This window comes from Lissotriton helveticus, chromosome 2_1 (genome assembly GCF_964261635.1).
Source record: "Lissotriton helveticus chromosome 2_1, aLisHel1.1, whole genome shotgun sequence".
Classification (NCBI taxonomy): Eukaryota; Metazoa; Chordata; class Amphibia; order Caudata; family Salamandridae; genus Lissotriton; species Lissotriton helveticus.
In genome coordinates, this window is record NC_136059.1 from 361,129,762 (window position 1) to 361,150,880 (window position 21,119).

The window sequence follows — 21,119 nt, forward strand, 5'->3', positions numbered from 1 at the left end:
TTAGACGAAATCTTACGATATAAAAAGAATCAATAGCCAAAGGTTATCTCAAAACAGCTTTCGAATGTTTATGATAGCAAAGTACTTATTTATTGTCACTTTTTTCTTTTTTATGTTTTAGTAAAGACACACAAAAGAAAAACTACATTACTCTTACTTACATATATGTACAAACATTTACATCACATAGACATAAATATATGTGTGTGTGTGTGTGTATATATATATATATATATATATATATATATATATATATATATATACACACACACACACACACACACACACACACACACACACACACACACACAATGTTTACACAACACCAAAAACAAAAAAGTATGTAATTTACTTTTTGTTTCTCATTGCCCTACTATTTAATCAGGATGCTCTTTCAACAAAGTTCCATACCTAAAACAAAAAAAGTGACAATAAATAAGTACTTTGCTATCATAAGCATTCGAAAGCTGTTTGGAGATAAACGTTGGCTAATGATTCTTTTTATATCGTACGTTCACCACCCAAATATATACAGATTTCTTTTATACTAAAAATCTTAGCTGCCAATTTACTGACATTTGGAGTGTTTCGCCCACCTTTTTCGTGTTCATTCCACATTCACCCCATTGAATTACAATCTTAAACTCCTGCCTTCATTCATATTTTTTATTCAAGTGATTGACAGGTATGCAAGATAAATTCGATTGTGCCACATTCCTGAGGGAAAGAGAACATCTTTGGGAGGGCGGAGCTTGTCTGGCCCCAAGATGGCCGTGCTGTAATTGTGCTCCAACACACACCGGAACAATCCTTTAATTATCCGTAGCTTCCATCGAACAGAGTCTGCTGCGAGACCGGTAATATTGAGGCTCCTTACCTGCGGCGCCAGTTGCTGGGTCTATCTCGCTTCTTACCAGTCCAAAGCCTTCATCCTGGTCACCTGAGTGGGGTGCGGCGTGGGGCCTATACTGCTGGCGGCACAACGTGACGTCCTGTAGTGCATCTCCTGAAGGCGCTGGCTGCCTCGGAGCCAGAACGGACGTGATCCTGGTAAGAGAGGCCCCCACTATCCGGGAGGAACGGTGCCCGTGGGCTGCTGCAAGGTGAGAACCGGTGCCGGCGGCTGCGGGGGACCTCCTTTGACTGGCTGCCTGCTTGTGCGGATCTGGATGTGATCGGGGACTGCGGGCCCCGCTCTGCGTGCCGCTCTCTGCCCCGGTACAAAAGGGGGTGGTGATGGACGGAGCATCAGAACCAATCAAACACTCACACCCAGTCAAAAGATCTGGGTTTGATCCATTACCGTTCTTTAGCCCACTCTGCCACCCCAGTTCAGACATGGATATATGCAAATCAGTCTGACACTGTGCCTCATGGGAACAGTCCAGCCCGAACTGCCAAGCCATGCCTTCCCTGGACCGGAAAGAAGCTTCCGAGGACCGGTTTCTGGCATTCCAGCCGTCTTCAGCCCGGCCTGCTTGAATCCAGTGGCAAAGTGAGCAAGGGACTCACGTCTGAGCATACCCTGCCACACTTATGGCCGCCAAAGCGGTACAAAAGGGGGTGGTGATGGCCGGAGCATCAGAACCAATCAAACACTCACACCCAGTCAAAAGATCTGGGTTTGATCCATCACCGTTCTTTAGCCCACTCTGCCTCCCCAGTTCAGACATGGCTATATGCAAATCAGTCTGACCCTGTGCCTCATGGGAACAGTCCATCCCGAACTGCCAAGCCATGCCTTCCCTGGACCGGAAAGAAGCTTCCGAGGACCGGTTTCTGGCATTCCAGCCGTCTTCAGCCCGTCTTGCTTGAATCCAGTGGCAAAGTGAGCAAGGGACTCACGTCTGAGCATACCCTGCCACACTTGTGGCGGCCAAAGTTGGCACAGGGTCAGGCTGATTTGCATATAGCCATGTCTGAACTGGGGTGGCGGAGTGAGCTAAAGAACGGTGATGGATTAAACCCAGATCTATTGACTGGGTGTGAGTGCTTGATTGGTTCGGATGCTCCGTCCATCACCACCCCCTTTTGTACCGCTCTCTGCCCTGGTCCTTCTCCACCGGTTCCTGGATTGTGAGGTTTGGCCTGCCTCCTGCCTGAAATCACCAGCTCCGTTTCAACACTGTTGCTGGGAGAGGCCGTCTCCTGCCCCTCCTGCTGGGAAATTTCCGCTAGGGAGTGGGGTGTGGTGGAGACCCTACATTGAAGCAACTTTTTAAACAGTGAACCTTGGCGTGCTGACGTTTCTACCGGTTGTGCCCATTGGGAAGGGTAGGCAATATACCCGGCTTGTGGCCTTCCCGTGGTCTAGTTCTGGTCCTAGTGCTCTTCGAGAGGCCTACGCAACGGTGGCTGTTACAATGGGTAAACCAGATAAGTCTCAGCACAAGCTTACTTTCGAGCAGCGCAAGTCGCTGTGCTGCGAGGATACAGCTGAGGCCACAGGGTCTGAACCAGATAATCTTCCTGAAGACCGGGTTAGCGATATTAAACAAATTATTTTGTCCATGCAGAAGGGTCTGACCGCAATTGATTCGAAGATCGATTCCTTGGCCTATCGACTGGACAGGATGTCGGTGAGGGTTGACAAGCACTCCGAGCGAATAGGCATGGCAGAACGCAGAATTACGGAGGTTGAGGAGGCCCGACTCGGGTGGTGCCAAGGCCCGACTGGAGCGTGCACTATCTGCCCTGTAGTACAAGGCCGAGGACTTGGAGGCCCGCTTGTGGCGCACCAACCTCCGCATCACTGTCCTGGCCGAATCCACTGAAACGCGCAACATGGAAACATTGCCCAAGACACTACTGGGGCCGAAACCTTTTCTCCTCTGTTTGTCGTGGAGGAGGCACACCGCTCTCTTGGCCCCAGACCCCGCCTGGTGCTCCTTCGCGCCCCATCATTGCCAAACTCTTGAATTATCGGGACAGGGACGCGGCGCTGCAGACAGCAAGCAAACTGGGCAACTTACACTATGAGGGGGCCTCGCTTTCTCTTTTCCCAGATTTTACTTTGATAGTGCAGGACGCCAGGAGGCTATTCGCCCACTCCTAGTGAGGACGACATGGCACCGTATCTAGAGTATATTGAATTACCTTAGGTGCAAAACTGGCACCGCGAGTTTTAATGTGCCGTATTGAGGCCTCGGAGGTCTAGCTCGCCTTAAACCCCATACGTGAGGGGAGTGCTCCCTGTCTGGATGGTCTAAAGGTCTCCTTTTACAAGGCTTTTAGGGAGCTTCTTACACCTCATACTGTTACCTTGTTTCAGGAAATGGGTGCAGATGGGATAATGCCCCCTACCATGCGCGAATCACGGATGTATGACGTTATAACGCATGCATTTACAACGCATGCCATCACAACGCAACTTTTACATCGCAGGTGCCATTACAACGCATGGCATTACAACGCAGGTATTTACAACGCAGGGGCTATTACAACGCATGCCATTACAACGTAAGTATAGGTAAGTATATAATTTAAATTACTAATGTAAATAATTCTAATTTAATTAATTTAATTTAATTTAATTTAATTAATTTAAATGTAATTTTACTTTATTTTTTACCTTGTACCCTTTTACCCAAAAACCCAAAACTGACTCTGAACCCTAAAAATACCCCTTTACCCAAAAACCCAAAACTGACCCTGAACCCTAAAAATACCCCTTTACCCAAAAACCCATAACTGACCCTAAACCCTTAAAATACCCCTTTACCCAAAAACCCCAAACTGACCCTGAACCCTAAAAATACCCCTTTACCCAAAAACCCAAAACTGACCCTGAACCCTAAAAATGCCCCTTTACCCAAAAAACCCCAAACTGACCCTGAACCCTAAAAATGCCCCTTTACCCAAAAACTGAAAACTAACCCTGAACCCTAAAAATACCCCTTTACCCAAAAACCCAAAACTGACCCTGAACCCTAAAAATGTCCCTTTACCCAAAAACTGAAAACTGACCCTGAACCCTAAAATACCCCTTTACCCAAAAACTGAAAACTGACCCTGAACCCTAAAAATACCCCTTTACCCAAAAACTGAAAACTGACCCTGAACCCTAAAAATACCCCTTTACCCAAAAACTGAAAACTGACCCTGAACCCTAAAAATACCCCTTTACCCAAAAACTGAAAACTGACCCTGAACCCTAAAAATACCCCTTTACCCAAAAACTGAAAACTGACCCTGAACCCTAAAAATACCCCTTTACCCAAAAACTGAAAACTGACCCTTAACTCTAAAAATACCCCTTTACCCAATAACTAAAAACAGACCCTGAACCCTAAAAATACCCCTTAGCCCAAAAAACCAAATCTCACCCTGAACCCTAAAAATGCCCCTTTACCCTAAAACCCAAAACTGACCCTTAACCCAAAAAATACCCCATTTAAAAAACAAACATATAACATTTTAAATATAATTATATACTTACCAGTACTTACGTTGTAATGGTATGCGTTGTAATAGCACCTGCGTTGTAAATACCTGCGTTGTAATGGTTTTTGCGTTGTAAAAGTTCCGTTGTAATGGTAGTGCGTTGTAAAAGTTGCGATGTAATGGTTGTTTCCCGCGAATCACTGGTCATCACTTAGCTGAAGCCTGGCAAGGATCCCCGCAACGGTCCCTCTTATCATCCACTGTCTCTACTCAATGTGGACACTAACATTTTCGCTAAAGTTTTGGCTAATCAGCTCTCCCTACTTCTGCCTCAACTGATTGGGCCTGAGCAGGCTGGATTTATTCCTGGACGCACGCTCGCCTATAATCTTTGCACAGTGTTCGGTGCCATTCAGCATGTTCGGCCGGAGGTCCAGGCTGCGGCGTTTTTTTTAGATGCTATAAAGGCCTTTGACTCCATAGAATGGCCGTTCATGCACGCAGTGTTGCACCGTATGGGTGCTGGTGAGGTTTTTTTGCAACTAATTTCGGTTCTGTACAATTTACCTACGGCACGTGTGCGCACTGGTGAAAGGGTCTCTGTCCCATTTCAGATCTAGCGTGGCACCTGTTAGGGGTGCCCACTGTCCCTCTTATTGTACGCTGTGGCAGCTGAGCCCCTGTTGAGAGCTCTACAGGAATATCACGGACACCGCGGACTTCGTTTCCCTCGCTCTAATTTAATCATCTCAGCCTATGCCAATGACATGCTCCTATATGTCCGAAATCCTGAAACTCACGTCGCCCCGGTTATTCAGGAAGTTTTACAGTAAGGGGGGCTTTCAGGCCTAAAAATTAACTCAGACAAATCCATAAGTTTTCCTTTGACACCTGCTACTAAGCAATCACACTAGACTTCCCACTTCAATGGACATCAGACCCGGTGCTCTACCTTGGAATTCAGGTTCATGCTGCTGTTGCGGACTTGGTTCTGAAGGCAATCTATGGCAGGGCAATAGACAAACTTGACGACGACAAAGACCGGTGGATACACGCCCACTTCTGTGGCTGGGAGGGTAAGACTGCTAGGGTCACTTTAGACACTCATGTTGCTTTACACGGCGGGTGGCCTGGGGGCACCAGATCTAGAGCTTTACTACAGAATAGCGCAAGCCTCACATGCCCATAGCTGGGTACATGGCCCGCAGGATCTGCAGCATCTCCAGATCGAACGGGTTGTGGCTACTCCTTATCCAGTCTTCTCACTCGGGGCCCTCGAGAAGATGCAGAATACTGGACTCGGTTAACTCCACGGTTCACGCATGGAACGCAATACTTAACTTATTTAGCGGTGCTCAACTATACTCGCCCCATTTACAAGTGGAATGGTGCCAATGGTTTGTCCTTAGCTCAGAGAGAGGTACTATTAGTTCCTTGCGTAGCTAGGGTATACAAACAATAGGGGACCTATTATGACATGGCCGGGTAGGCACATGGGAGGAATTGTCTGGTGGCGATGCGACGCCTACTGCACTCACGAAATTCCAATTTTTTAGAACTCGCCAAACACTGCGCTCATTGCTCTGTGATGAACTCCTGGAACCTATGGCGATTAACCCCTCTGTCCATCCTTCTAGGTTCTAAGGCGCCTGGTAAACTAATCTCTCATCTCTACGCTGCGGCTATACTCACTAAGGTCTCTCTCCTAACAAAGGCAAGAATGACCTGGCAGGCTGACATTGGGGTTACGATCACAGACGAGATCTGGGGATACTGCTGCGAAGTCACGCGCAAGATTTCCATTAATGGCCGTCACAGATTAGCACACTTCAAATTCATGAATAGAATCCTTTACACCCCACGACGACTGCACAGAAATGGTTTACGTGAGTCGGACGCTTGTGAGCATTGTCATATGTCTGGTGCTGGGTTCTTTCACGTGGCATGGCTGTGTCCTCAGGTAGAGGTCTATTGGACTAATATCTTTAAAATGATGAGCGACGTTGTGGGACTCTCCCTCACTCCGGATCCCCTATGAGCCCTATTAGAATATACAAAGCATCTCCAGAAAACCGTTCGTAAATTGATAGCGATGGGTGTCCTGCTCACCAAACGCAGACTTGCCATGAGGTGGATGCGACGCCCTGTACCTACAATAGCTGAATCGGAAAAAGATATGTTGTATTGCAACACCTAATCAGATGTTTATAACGAGATGCTTCCCCCCTGTAACCGCACAAAGAGTTTCTGGGGACTTTTTGCACAATACCAACTGTCTAAACAGGATTCCGATGACGCTCAGGAAGAGTCAAGAGCGGACTGCTATTACCCCCTCATGTACTGGCCTCCTTGTTGTCTCGCTGTTAGGTTGTCAATTTGTTTTACCTTTTATGCATATTCTTTTTGTAAATTCATTATATCCTTAATTTTCGTTGTGCTTATCTTTGTATATTTGACCCCATTTATGATGAAAAGTGATGCGCTGCTCCTACTCCCAGGCCACACCACCCCATGTATGTTAATATTACTCCAGTGATGCCTTTACTGACTATGTGATCTGCTTTTTGTTTATTCTTTTTTTGTTGTGTTTCATTGTTTGACTTAAAAACTTTAATAAAAAAAAGAGAACATTTATAAAGTAACTTGCCTGTTAGTTTTACCACTACTGGGTTCTGATGCGAGCAAAAGTATTATGAGCGACATAAGATGTTTTCAGTCCCTTCACTGCTAATATTCAAATCCCATGACAGATTTACTTAACTATGTAATAATACGTTACATAAAGGTCATTCATGTAGCAAGCTTCCACCATCTGTATAGTCCTAAAGGTTTTTGGAATCTGGGCTCACTTTGTGGTCCTCTGATTCGATTTTCTTTTAACACAGTCAAAATGGTACGCTGATATTGCATTTGGTTCTGCCTCTGAAAGCTTGGATGCAAGTCATATTAGATATTTGGTATGAAGGCTTGAGTAGATCAATATATTGATTAGAGAATAAATCACAAAGCAGCCAGCTACACCGTGTTAAGCTTAGGTAGTTGGTGGAGGACAGGGCCTTCTTTAGTGAGTTTTTATTGTAGTTGGAAAGATTTCCAGTAATCATTGATTGGTTTCATATAGGATGTGTTTATTCTTTCTTTCACACTTAGTACAAAAGATAGTCGACACGCATTTCGCCCAAATGGCCCAACGGCCAGGTGCGTTTTCAAGGCAAATGTTCGTGGCTGGTAATCCAGTTTGTGATAAATAAGTTGAGTAGTCACTGTGGTCCTGGGACACAATTCTGCCCTCCTGCTCCTGAGCCAAGCTCGAAAAGGAGAAGGCAGAACAATAGGTTTCCTGTCAAAGGGAGGTGTGACCACCTCCCAGACAGGAAAGTATATTGGGAAGGGTTGGGGGCTCCTGCCAGCACCAATAAACTGCTTTGAAGGGCACATTTGGTGCCCTCCTTGCATACTCCAGTTGAAACCAGTTCAGGGAGCCGTTGGCTCCGGCTCTGGGGCAAAACTGGTCCAAGTACTTAGGAGTATCTTCCCCACATTCCAGCACCTCCTCTGGGTGGGACCCGAGAATCGTCCCAACCCTTTCCTAAGGGTTCTTAAGGGCTTTCCTGTGGGTGGGTCCCTAGACTACTCATGCCACAAGAATCAGATCCGAAACCACTTCATCTTCATTCGTCTGGGCACTTAGGACTTCGCTTTGGGAAGCAAGACTGCAACTGGGAAGACTCCTGCTGCTCCTGGTCTCGTCGTTCTGCCAATCTTCTGCGTCATCTCTGCCTGTGCTCCATACAGGTTCTTCTAGAGGCCTGTGGACATCCAAGACACTCAAAGGAATCTTCCTTAAAGCGAAGGAGTCACTTCCCTGCATCTGCAAGCACCGCAACAAAGCTGACCGGTCTGCTGTTCCTGAGCTCCTACGGACGCGGAAAGGTTCAGCAACACAGGTGGTGGTGCTGCAACTCCCTCGATGCCTGCCCTGTCTTCACAGCAAGTTTGAAGCCAGTTTCCCTCATCTGAACTGCTGGAGCAGTACCCCTGTGCACCGCGCCGACTTGCCGTTGACAAGGCTTGTTGACACTCTTCCAGCCTCAACCATCCTCTGCAACCAAGAGCTTTGCCTGCACTGCATCCTCTGCACTGTGAGCCTTCTTTTTTTGATGAGCTGCTCAAGGTCCACTTGAGACTCCTGTGCCTTTGGCTGTGGGTCCTCTTGAGGGATTTCTTTGGAACCAGTGGGCTCCCCTGCTTGCTTAGGCCGGCTCCGACTTACCTGTTCGTGGTGAGTCACTCGGACCTTGCTGGTCCCCACATGCACCCTTTTCGACAACTACACTGGTTGTCATTGCCAAGGCTTGTTGGTGCCCCTGCCGGACACTGACCCCCTGACTCTTGACATCTGACATGGGACAGCTTGTGAACGGTGTCGCCTGGTCCGCACAGCTGTAACTTGAAGGGCACCGTCAACTCTCCTGCATCCCCGACATCGGTGAGCATTCGTGTTCTCTGCCTCCTGGTCACTTCTGAGTGGCATAGACTCTGTCCTCTCTGCCTGCAGGTACCTCTCCTCTTAAATCCAACTCTGGGTTCAACCGGACTCTTTCGTCTTCTTCGCGGCATCTTCTCTCAAGTACTCCATTGTGGTCTTCTGCGGTTCCCGAAGTCCCTTCGCACCTATGTACCCAGATTACCTGGTGTAGGTATCATGGTTCCTGGGGTATCCACGGATGGGATGACTCTCCAACCTTCCATCTTCTACGGGGTTTCTTCAGGGTCCGCTGAGATTGGTCCTTCTTTAAAACTGCAACCGCGACTTGCCTATTTACTTGTATTTAGTATGTGATCTTGTTCCCACCTTGCACACGACCGCCATGGGTTTCCTAGATACTCACCTTGGGTGGTTTCTTGGGTCCCCGGCACTTCTACGTCTTCTGGGTACAGTTTTCAATTGAGTCGTGGTTCGCATTCCACTAATTTAGTATATGGCTTGGTCTCCCCCTGGAGAGCACTGTATATTTGTGCTACTTAAGTGTTCTATTATCCATGTATTGTGTATATTGTGGTTATATCTCCGGGCAGGAGATACTGCAATGTGTTAGTGAGTGTTTATAATAAATACATATTTTTATAACTACACCGTGTGGTTCTTTTTCACTTAATCTACACCATAAGATGAAGTACTGGTAAAACAAGCTGCTTTACACTCCTAGTCTAAGCCTGAAGGCTGCTCTCCACAGCTACCACTTAGAGAGGTTTCTAAGGATGTCTAAGACCACTAAAATCACCATTAGGGTCCACTGGATTAATACAGGCTGCTACACTTACATAAGTGCGCACCATAAAGTAAGCCAGCCTCCTACAGGTACGTTTATTGCTATTGCATTAATAGACAATTTGTATACAGTGCTAGCAAATGCATTTATGCGTGGCCAAATAGCCTGCAGGGATGTGGAATTCCTATAGCAAGACGCCCAGGACATATTGTTTGGGATCAAAGGCAACAAGTTTTAATGTGTATTGTGTCATTGGGACACGTAGGCCCATCCCCCTGCAGCACAAACCCTTTGGCTGCCAGTTTGCAGTACCACATTAAGGGTTAGGGAAGGGCACTGCCTGCAGTTAAGTAAATATTTGTGTGCATATGTTAATGCTGTTCAAACTTGTATTTATGGTTCATTCATTGAAAGCCTTTATTATGAGGGTGAGCCCCCTATGTAAATGGGAGTTCTGACTGCACTACTGACAGTGTTACCAGTATAAAAAAGTGTACACACTGTTTCAAAGTTTAGCAATAAGAGGCAATGCATAATGCTTCCAGAATGCTCTCCGATTAGAAGCAAATATTTGCAGAAGCTGGAAAACAAGATTAAGAATTCTTTGCTTTCAGTATAAAATGTTCCTAAAAAAAAATAAAGTAGGAAAAAAAACATTTTGCTAAATTACTGTAAAATATCAGGTACCATTTCTTTGCAGCATCATTTAGTAAAATGTGTTGATACATGCTAATATTTTCCAAAAATATTCATATTGGAAAATCAGTGTAACCAGGTTCTATAAGACCAAGGGAAACAAAAATAAACAAGCATTGGCAAAGCCAGTAGGTCTGAAATTGGTGGTCAGCTTTTTAGTTTTGGCAATGCGTGACTTGTTTTGGCATGGTTTTTGTAAAACCGTATTGATGCGAGAGCTGCCGGGCCCTCACCATTATAACAAACATTGGCAAAAATAAAAATTGTCTTTGGTCTCAAAAAAGCACATACTGCCACATTAGTTACTGGCACTGAACAAAACTACTTTGTGTGCGGATATGCTCCTTGTGAAAGAGCAGAATGCTGTCACTCACAGTGAAGTCAGACGATTCAGAGGGAGAGAATTTCAATAAACACAACAGGTCAGTTAACGCCAGACCAAATTAAGGGCCCAATTATTAAAGAAAGTCTCAAAAATGCACCTTTGGTATATGTCCTTGCATTAAGTGCAGCTATATGGCTTTGTGAATTCACAAGACTTTACAGAAGTAGGGCAAGAAATTGTACTCCTAGAAAATATTTGTGAACTGCATTTTAGCATGAGCAAATATGCATGTGTAGATTTGCTCATGCCAAATTGTTTGCAAATTCATTTTCCCTCCAACCACTTTTTCCCAACTCTGGAAGAAGGTCGCCTGACATTGTCAGGAGTAAATTTCCAATATTTCTCAGTATGGGAAAAGATTAGAGAAGAATTGTTGAAAACCCTTAAAACATGCACGTTAGAAGGTTTGCACAGACTCATATGGGCATTCTAACCCTGGAACTATTGCTTACCACTACCTTCACTCCCAGTATGTAGATCTGCAGAAAAGTGGCAACATAATGGGATTGCTAGTAATCAAACACTACTATGGGATGAGCGCTGGCATAATCAGAGAGGCTATATAAGAGCTCTTATATAATGAGATTGCTGCCATAATTTGCCGCCGCACTACATGGCCCCAAATGGACAAGTGGATTTTGTTACAGGACAAGTAGATTTATGAAGCAACCTGCCCAATGAACAAGTAGATATTTTAAGAAATTCCACACCCCTGAAATAGGTCTCTGAAATATCTTTCAAGGAGTTGTTGTCGAATGAAAAATTAAGACACTGAAGGTTAGTAGATTCAGTATATTCAGTAATAAATAAGTACAAGGGGCTGCCATGAAAAAACAGCCAGTCTATCAGCCCCACAGTTCCTTTCCCAACCACTACTAACCATCAATCAATCAATCAATCAATCAATGACATTTATAGAGCGCACTACATACCCGTAGGGTCTCAAGGCGCTGGGGGAGGGGGGGTGCCGCTACTGCTCGAACAGCCAGGTCTTCAGCTTCTTCCTGAAGGAGAGATGGTCTTGGGTCAGGCGCAGGTCGGTCGGGAGGGAGTTCCAGGTCTTGGCGGCCAGGTAGGAGAAGGACCTTCCTCCTGTAGTCGCTCTTCGGATGCGGGGGACGGCGGCGAGGGCGTGGTTGGCTGATCTGAGGTGGCGTTTGGGAGCGTAGAAGTTGATTCGGCTGTTGAGGTAGCTTGGGCCTTGGTCGTGTAGGGCTTTGTGTGCGTGGGTGAGGAGGCGGAAGGTGATTCTTTTGTTGACGGGGAGCCAGTGAAGGTCTCTCAGATGTCCGGAGATGTGGCTGGTTCGTGGGATGTCGAGGATGAGTCTGGCTGAGGCGTTCTGGATCCGCTGGAGTCTCTTCTGGAGCTTGGCGGTGGTACCGGCGTAGAGGGCGTTGCCGTAGTCCAGTCGGCTAGTGACGAGGGCCTGGGTGACGGTCTTCCTGGTCTCGGTGGGGATCCACCAGAAGATCTTCCGTAGCATGCGTAGGATGTTGAAGCACGCCGAGGAGACGTTGTTGACTTGCCTGGTCATGGAGAGGGAGGAGTCCAGGATAAAGCCCAGGTTGCGTGCATGGTCTGTCGGTTTGGGTGCGGTGCCCAGGGCGGGGGGCCACCAGGAGTCGTCCCAGGCGGAGGGTGAAGAGCCCAGGATGAGGACCTCCGTCTTGTCCGAGTTCAGTTTCAGGCGGCTGGTCGTCATCCACTCGGCTACCTCTTTCATCCCTTCGTGCAGGTTGGCTCTGGCGGCGGCGGGGTCGTTGGTCAGGGAGAGGATCAGCTGGGTGTCGTCGGCGTAGGAGATTATGCTGAGGTTGTGTTGGCGTGCGATGGCCGCGAGGGGGCTCATGTAAACGTTGAAGAGGGTGGGGCTCAGTGAGGATCCTTGGGGGTCGCCGCAGATGACTTCGGTGGCCTCTGACTTGTACGGTGGTAGGCGGACTCTCTGCATTCTTCCGTCGAGGAAGGAGATGATCCATTCCAGCGCCTTGTCCTGGATTCCGACGTTGCTGAGGCGCTGTACTAGGGTGCGGTGGCAGACAGTGTCGAATGCCGCGGAGAGGTCTAGGAGGATGAGGGCCACTGTTTCTCCGTTGTCCATCAGGGCTCGGATGTCATCAGTGGCGGCTATGAGGGCGGTCTCGGTGCTGTGATTGGCTCGGAAGCCGGACTGTGTGGGGTCGAGGGATCCATTCGTCTCGAGGAAGGCGGCCATCTGCTTGTTGACAGTCTTCTCGATGACTTTGGCTGGAAACGGTAGGAGCGAGATGGGGCGGTAATTCTTGAGTTCGGTGGGGTCCGCTGTGGGTTTCTTGAGTAGAGCGCTGAGTTCGGCGTGCTTCCAGCTCTCAGGGAAGGTGGCGGTGTCGAAGGATGTGTTGATGATGTCTCGCAGGTGAGGTGCGATGACAGCGTCGGCCTTGTTGAAGACGTGGTGAGGGCAGGGGTCGGTCGGTGATCCGGAGTGGATGGAGTTCATCGTGCGGATGGTGTCTTCGGTGCTGATCGGGGTCCAGGCGTGGAGGGTGGTGGTGGGGGGTAGTTGTTCGGTCTTGGTGTGCGTTGGTTGGTTGTTGAAGCTGTTGTGTATGTCCGCGATCTTGTTGTGGAAGTATGAGGCGAGGGAGTTGCAGAGGTCTTGCGATGGGGTGATGTCGTTGTTTCCTGCGCTGGGGTTGGATAGCTCTTTCACGATGTTGAAGAGTTCTTTGCAGTTGTGTGCGTTGTTGTCCAGCATGTCCTTGAATGCAGTTTTCTTGGCGGCGCGGATCAGCTGGTGGTGCTTCCGGGTGGCCAGCTTGAAGGTGGTCCTGTTGTCCGGTGTGGGTTCCCTTCTCCAGACTTTCTCGAGGGCTCGGCAGTTCTTCTTGGAGCTCTTGAGTTCGTCGGTGAACCACGGGGCTTTCTTGCTGCCGGGTCTGTTGGGCGGGGTCCTCAGCGGGGCGAGTTCGTCCGCGCAGATGCTGATCCACTTCGTGAAGTTGTCGGCGGCCTGGCTGGGGTTCGCGGAGCTGGCAGGAGGGTGCTGGCTCAGGGAGGTGGCGAGCTGGTCTGCTGTGATCTTGTTCCAGCTTCTGCGGGCGGCCTGTTGCTGGTGGTGGTGGGTCTTCGTTCTCTTGAAGGTGAAGTGGACGCAGCTGTGGTCCGTCCATTGCAGCTCTGTGGCGTGGCTGAAGTCGATGTCTGTGCTGGAGGAGAAGACTGCGTCGAGTGTGTGTCCGGCGAGGTGGGTGGGGGTGGACACCAGCTGCTTGAGTCCAAGATTGGCGAGGTTGTCGAGCAGGGTGCTGGTGTTGCGGTCGTTGTTGTTCTCCAGGTGGAAGTTGAGGTCCCCCAGGAGGATGTAGTCAGCGGAGGGTAGGGCATGCGGGCTGACGAAGTCGGCGATGTCCTCGCTGAATTGTGTGCGTGGTCCCGGGGGTCGGTAGATCAGGGTGCCTCTGAGGGTGGTGTTCGGGTCGGTGTGGATCTGGAAGTGCAGGTGTTCCGCAGTGGTCAGGGAGTTGTCGGTGCTGGTCGTGAGACGGATGGTGTTCTTGTGGATGATGGCGATGCCTCCTCCCATCTGGTTGGCGTTGCGGTCCCTCCGGACGATCTTGTAGCCCTCCGGGATAGCGATGGCGATGTCGGGAGCTGAAGAGGCGTTCATCCAGGTCTCAGTGAGGAAGGCAACGTCTGGGGCTGTGGTGTCTAGGAGGTTCCAGAGTTCGATGGCGTGCCTGTGGACGGAGCGGGTGTTGAGCAGGATGCACTTGAGGTGGGTGCTGCTGGAGGTCGACTTGGCGGATGCTGGTGCGAGGCAGGTCCGGATGCAGGTGAATTTGCAGGCGTGGCAGCTGAAGGGTCCGTGGGTGCATCATGGTGTGGCTTGGTGGCAATCTGGGAGTCGGCCGGTGTTGAGTGCGGTGAGGGTGGCGCCGGAGTACGTCAGGCGGATCGGTCGGGGTCCTCGGGGGCCAGGGGTCCTGGCGCTGGTCGTGATCCGGTTGCGGACGGGCGCAGACGGGCTTACCTTTGGCGCGCCTTCGGCGCACAATCGGCGCACCCGCTGCGCGTGACCGCTGCGCGTGACCGCTGCGCGTTCGCACGGTCTCCATATAAGGCGAAGTGCGCGGGTGGGCGGAGCAGCTGGGAGGCGGGAGCGGGGAGGGTACAGAAGAGAAAAGGGGCTGGGTAATCGGCGGTGGCGGGAAGCGGGGAGGGAGAGCGGAGGGCGGCGAGGTAGGCGGGCAAACAGGAAGGAAAAACGTTAACACGGGCACAAATTACAAAGTACAATGATGCAAGCACAAATGGATGGCAAAACAAGACCAAATACTAACAGAGGCAAAAGCAGCCGGCAGCCGAGCACGGACCACGCCGCTCGGAGGAGGGGGCGTGGTCAGCGGCAGCGAGGCAGGCGGCGAGGCAGTATAGGCAGGGCAGGGGGCACACGCAGCAGCTGGTGGCCGTGCGGCGCGGGGGTGTCCCACAAGTGGGTCACACTCACCTGTGTCGCACGGTCTCCATATAAGGCCAAGTGCGCGGGTGGGCGGAGCAGCTGGGAGGCGGGAGCGGGGAGGGTACAGAAGAGAAAAGGGGCGGGGTAATCGGCGGTGGCGGGAAGCGGGGAGGGAGAGCGGAGGGCGGCGAGGTAGGCGGGCAAACAGGAAGGAAAAACGTTAACACGGGCACAAATTACAAAGTACAATGATGCAAGCACAAATGGATGGCAAAACAAGACCAAATACTAACAGAGGCAAAAGCAGCCGGCAGCCGAGCACGGACCACGCCGCTCGGAGGAGGGGGCGTGGTCAGCGGCAGCGAGGCAGGCGGCGAGGCAGTATAGGCAGGGCAGGGGGCACACGCAGCAGCTGGTGGCCGTGCGGCGCGGGGGTGTCCCACAACCATCCCCGCACTCCAAACATTAACATTCTCCACTCTGATGTCGTTACATTCCAGAATTGAGAATACAGTAAGGCAGAACAGAACATTTAATTGCTTTTTTTGCTTTGCACAGAAAACAATTGAAATAACCTTTACAACAACAAAAATAAAAATAATGCAAACTCGAACAAAATTTTCTACAGACTGGCTAATTATCTATGAAGATTAAGCCAAAGTCTTAGGTAACAATGGACTTGCATAATAATTTGCAACATATGTAAACCATTAATAAAAAAATCAAATGATTACATATTTATCTGCAATGAATGGGCAATCGTCTGGGGCGATCACTTCAGTGAGCCAGCCAGGAAACACCTACATTACTTCCCATTTCACTTGTGTTCATACTGGTACCGGCAGACCTGTGCCTCCCAGGAACATTGACTCAGAACCTTTATCCAGGCCTGCCACCTCACCACCCTTTCACCATCCACCAATTGGCAAGAATGGCATTACCATTAACCTAGTCAATGACCACCAGATCACCAAGCTACTCCTCTCCTTTCCTGACGGAGGTACCTTTTGTTTGTGAACCACAACACCCACCTTAAACTCTTGATGATGTACACAGTTGTGTTTGTCATACTCTTCCTTCTGTTTAGCTTTAGCTACTTTGGCCCTCACACTTGCATCCATTTCTCTCAATGACACTTCCTGCTTAACCCCCTACCCATCCAACCCGGGAAGAACCCAGTTCAAAGAATCATTCCCCTCAAAAGCTCAAACAGAGACTTTTGGGTTGAGGAACGAGGGCTGGTATGATAGAACCACAGCATGCTACACACAGCTTTGCTCACAATACACCTGTTCGAAACTGCCCCGTGTACACATTGCACCAATACGCAATTCATGCTTTCAACTTGACCATTGGCCTGGTGGTGATGTAAAGAAGTCTTAAGTTGTTTAATATTCTCAGACCTCTGAAATTTGTTGACATCTTAATTCACAAACTGGACCCCATTGTCGGATACAATAAACTAGGGGAAAACCTTCACGACAAAAATATCCTTCAGGAACTTAATGACCTCCTTGGCATTGGGGTCTGCTATAAAACTAACCTCTGGCCATTTTGAATAGCCAGAACCTGGAACCAGGATTCTTGTTTCCGGTCCAGGTAGGATCTGGCCTAGCAGATAGGGCTGGACTGTTACCATGAGGCGCAGAGTCAAGATTGATTAGCATATGGCTGGTTCTGAACTGGGGTGGTGAAGTGAGCTAAAGAACGATGATGGATTCAACCCACATCTGTGACTGAGGGGGGGGCAAGAGGGGGGGGGTTGAAAAGTTTCAGTGCTCCGTCCATCATCTCCTTGTGTTTGCATTAAGAATAATAGTCTATTAACACTAATGTAAAATGTGAGCATTACGGTAAAACATTAAATGTACCCACCAGATCAATTCCCACCTTTTCCCAACATTTTTCAGGACACTGAATGGGCTTTAAAGGAGGCTTCCTCAAGCCCCACTGTGACGCAAGGGCTCAAAGACTTGACATACAGCAGGGAAAACCTGATGTTATATGCAGAAGAGCTACCTGTGGCCTCTGGACCACATGATATCTGGGAGCCCCTGTTGCTATACTTACGTTCTATTGTTCCACAAGATGCCTCTGATACTGAGTCGGTATAATTGCTATTACTATTAATGTCTATGATGTATTATGACTGCAGCCAAACTGTCGGAATTGAAATCTACCCTTTATGTATGTATTATATGGCCACTCTTCTTTTTGTTTGATGACATTGTTCCTTTCTTTCCTTGTTCATCCATACTGTCATTATTTTGAATTATCGTCTTTATGTATTTCATGATATTCTATGGAAAATCAAATATAAATTAAAAAAACATTTTTAAAAAAAATGGAGGCTTCCTTACCATCAAAGACTTTTACGATGACACATAAATCACACACTATCCAACCAACTGGTCAACATCTCTGTCCATAAATGCCCACCAGAATGTTTCTCTTATCCGTCATTTGCTGACCCCAGATGTCCTTCGTGGGTATACCTAATGATCCTATGTCCGACCCCAGCAGGTGGTACCAACTTCTCTCCTCTCATATCATCAACAATCTGTCCTACACCGAAAACTCATCATTAATTTTTCCAAAATGGCTGACATGAAAACACAACAATTTTTCAGTCAGCCAGCCATCCTTCACATACAGCATGTCTTGCTTAAGAATTTCATCAAGCAACAACTCCTCCCTCCAGTCCTTCTTAGATACAGTACCCATTTATTTTATGTCCACAGAAGCAATCAAGCAACTTCCATCTCGTGAATCATCAGTTTGCAAACTAACGGGAAATCTGAAAGTCTGCCCTGACATTTTTTGCCCCCTATATGTGCTCCACCTCAGAATGAAATTGGAGCAACTTAATTCTTTCCCCAATCAGAATTGACACCAATGGCTTGTGATCTTTTTGACCATGAACTTAGTTCCCAACACATAGGGTTAGAATTTCAGGATAGACCACCAGATGGCAAAATTTATTTTTCAATAGCTGACAATGTTATTTTGATCCCCTGAGAACTCTTGATGTTCAATAATCCCCTACTGCTGAGTGAAGACCTCACTCTGACCTCAATTGCTGGCATCCACCGTTATGCAACACAACAAATTATGGTTTCTGTGTTCTTGAATCAATCAGCTGTTCTTTTACCCACTCAAAAGATCATTGACATAACTCATCCCAAACAAAAGTTACATCCTTCTTCAATAACACAGTGAGAGGCTTAATGTGCACAGCATAGCCTAGTATGAAACACTAATAAAAATCACCATTCCAATGAATGGTTTCAGGCATATTTTGTGGCCTTCACCAAACCTGGCCTGGGTTCTTTGCCATCACCCGAAACTAAATGGCCCATATACTCTACTTTGGGGACCTTTGTCAATTTTGAGAGCTACACCCATTTCCTGTAGAGTAATCAGCACCCTCTCTAGAATATTCTTCTTTTGTAGATACAAAAATAAGAACGTCATTCTGGAAAGAAGCAACGACCTTCAATCCATGACAAAACTGGTGCGCAATCCTTGGAAACACCGACGCAGCAGATGCTAATCCAATAGGCATCCTGCAGTATCGTAAAGTTCCCATGAGAGAAACAAACACAGTAAAATGTTGGGAGCTAGGTTTCAACACCAATTAAAAGGTAAGCAGAAGCTAAATGCAATTTACTAAACTTACTAAAGAATTTAGCATCACTACCATGGGCCAACAGCTCTGATATTTTGGGTAAGCGATGAGAGTCCACCCGTATGGATTTATTAAGGCTTATCAAGTCAACACAGACTCTCAAATCACTGCCAGGCTTAAGTGCAACCACCAGAGGAGACAACCATATAGAAGACTCTATAGGCTCAATTATATGTTTCTCACATAAGGACTTCAGTTCTTTTCCAGATCTGCCCTGATCGAGAATGGCACACTACGCACTTTATGCTTCACTGGGATAACCTCGATGCCCCAATAGCACAAAGATAAGTCTCAAACGCCTTAAACCAAGGTTTCCACTTTATGGGTGGCTCACTAATCCCTTCCAGAAATGAGTGAAGTGGACTTATTATTTATTTCATTTATTTATTAATTAAGCTTTTAAAGCGCGACAGCTACCCGAAAGGGTTTCCCGGCGCTGAGATAATGCAACTAGCAGAAGATGGAGAGAAGCCACACAGTTCTTGATCAAAAAGCAAGGTCTTGACGGCCTTGCGAAAGCGAGTGTAGCAGTCCTCTGAGAGAATGTCATAAGGGAGGGAGTTCCATAGCTTGGGCTCCAAATAGGCGAAGGATCTTCCGCCCATTCGGGAAAGTCTGAACCTAGGAACAGTAAAAAAAAAATTGGGAGGAGGAACGAAGGGAACGGGCAGGAGAATAAAAATTCACCAAGGTTTGCAAGTAACTAGGAGCCAACTTTCTCCTGATCTTACGCATGTAACTGAGCGCCTTGAAGTTCACTCGACTGTCCACCCTCAGCCAGTGAAGGTCACGAAGGTGACTCGAAATATGATCAGTTCTGCGACAGCCACTGAGAAGGCGCGCCGCGGCATTCTGCACAAGTTGGACTTACAGACTGCATAGTGATACAGAGACACTGCAATATAAAATTACAAAGAAAGACCCACCACTTGCAACATAGTTGAAATAACTCTTTAAACTACGCAACATACACAATCTTTGTGCCTATCACAATAACTCACTTGTGGGTCAAGATAAACTCTAACAATAGTTAAAGTGGTGTGTGTCTTGTGGTATATAAATAAATAATACCGGATCTAGGTTTGACTAGGCATAGCAATAACAGATAGCTCAATAAATAAGAGTCAAGATTCGAGGTAGTAGGAGTTTGCAGGTTTAATACAGCATAAGGACAGGAACAGGACAACCTGCACAGGAATAGGATGGCAGCGCTTGACAGGGGGGCCCCGACAGCTGCCGGGCAGGATCTGGGATGAGCGCGCTAACATTTAATAACAATACACGAACATATATACTAAAAACAGTTGCATTACAATACATACGATAGGCGGAGCAGTAGGTGTGGTCAATAGCAGTCGTGAAAGATAAGGGTGAAAATGGGTGTAACAGGGGCGTATACATAGACATGTGATGCAAACGTAACAGAATATGTCATAAATGGGGCGGAAACATGGAGGGGGCTACCTAAGGAGCCGGGACCTCTAACCTAATGGTGCGCGCAAACTGACAATGACGTGTTACTAGGAGAAGCTGGGGGCTATGAACTCTGTGCTAGGAGCAGAGACTGAAGTCTGGAGAGTCAGGGCGACATGTACCTAAACAGTATCTAGTATCTGATGTTTAGAGAACATGTTGATATAAACTAAGAGTCAGGAGGGGAGAGGCTAACGGACTCCAAGACTGGAGCATGCATTATTCTACATGTAGTGCGTGATGAAGAATATTAAATGACCATTAAATGCAGTATTTCTCTTACATGGAGACGTAAAGGCTAGACAATGACGGAAACTATTGATGCGATTCAGTAGCTTAGGAATGCAGAGAAGGAGGGCTGAACTGATAACTAGAATCATAACATACTCTTGGCAGACTCGTAGGCAGAGCCAGGCTGAGCCGGGCACCGCGAGGCAGGAAGTAAGTGAAGGGTCAGGAACACAGGTGGGGGCTGTATCGCTCCTCAGCGAGGGCTCAGGAGACGGGGGGTGAAATCTGGTGTCCAGGCCCTTTTGAGGCCTAGGAACGGGGATTTTACAATGAAATAACGTGCACACTGAGAAACGTGGCAACGTAGCTTTACATAGGCCGGATATTCGTAGTAGTCACGAGAACTGGAAACTAGCATACTAGAGATGGACACAACTGTAATTGCGTCATTAATCGAACATGGGGAATACATATGCATATTAATCATGCACACATAACATAAGATGAAGGACGCGTAGGGACACAGAACATGGCAAAATTTACTTT

The 21,119-nt window shown here is 47.8% G+C and overlaps 1 protein-coding gene across 2 annotated transcripts in view; it reads right to left on the reverse strand.

The window, feature by feature from the left end:
* The window catches only part of NUP155 (nucleoporin 155), an 898,957-nt gene that overhangs the window by 815,041 nt on the left and 62,797 nt on the right, over positions 1-21,119 (reverse strand). The window lies entirely within an intron of this gene.